Below are 1,038 nucleotides of genomic sequence, written 5' to 3' on the forward strand. Positions count from 1 at the left end.
TCTGGCTTTTTATGAACTGAAAATATATATTCCTGTCTCGAGTGAATGGCTGTAATGATTGCTTCTGCAGTGCAATGTTGTGATTATGCTATTATAAATGATTATGCGAGAGAACAAAGAGACAGAGGGCGAAACCCGATGTCAATTCATAAGCCTGCTCCTCTCGAACAGCAGCAAGAGAGTTGTCGAGCATAATCACTACGAATCACGGAGAGGTTAGTGTTTGCACAAATGGCGTAGGCTGACTGGCTGTGTATCCGGAACTTTCCTCTACCCCTCCCGTTCCGAGCCAAATGCCAGTGATGAAGGTCTCCTCTACACCAGGAATCGACACAGTTTCCTCCAGGTCTCATCACCAACGCAGTATCACTTATTAGTAAGATCGTCTACGTTGGCAGATAAAAGGGGCTGTTACTAATAAAACGTAATTGCGAATTCTTTAAAGTAGGAGGAACACTAAATAAGTATGGGAAAACGTGTAAGGGCATGTGGAATGAAAAATATATCTCGTTGTGGAAAGTTAATTAAACACTCCTTTTCAAAATTCAGTTATGAAGTAACAGATCTTACTAGTACGTAATGTTAAGAGGCATTTGATATTTTACGTATCGTCATGCAAATTGAACCGAACCACAGAGCCAAGCCGTGCACTATCCGCACGCCCACAAATAATTTTTTCTTTAGTAAAATGTAGAGTAGTGATGCTCGTAGAATAAAAGCATGTCACTCTTGTACGAAATTTCGCTGGAGAAGGAATTCCTGCATCAAAAAGGCTAGGTACCATACACTAGTCTGTCAAAAGGACTTCTTTTCGCCTCAGTTACTGTAATGAGCTTGCCCACGGTTCAGTCGTCGCCTTCGGTGAATGTAGCTTGTTATTCTCTTATAGCCACTTAGCCTCTTGAGCATGACCCTCAGCCTCAACAGCGAGACCAATGAGTGAAGGGGAACGTCGTTTTGTGTTACTGTTGGGGTCATTCATGTAATTGCCGCATCAACCAACCATGTTCCTTTGATTCATACGTGGCTCGTCACACA

This window comes from Schistocerca cancellata, chromosome 4 (assembly GCF_023864275.1).
Source record: "Schistocerca cancellata isolate TAMUIC-IGC-003103 chromosome 4, iqSchCanc2.1, whole genome shotgun sequence".
NCBI classification, from domain to species: domain Eukaryota; kingdom Metazoa; phylum Arthropoda; class Insecta; order Orthoptera; family Acrididae; genus Schistocerca; species Schistocerca cancellata.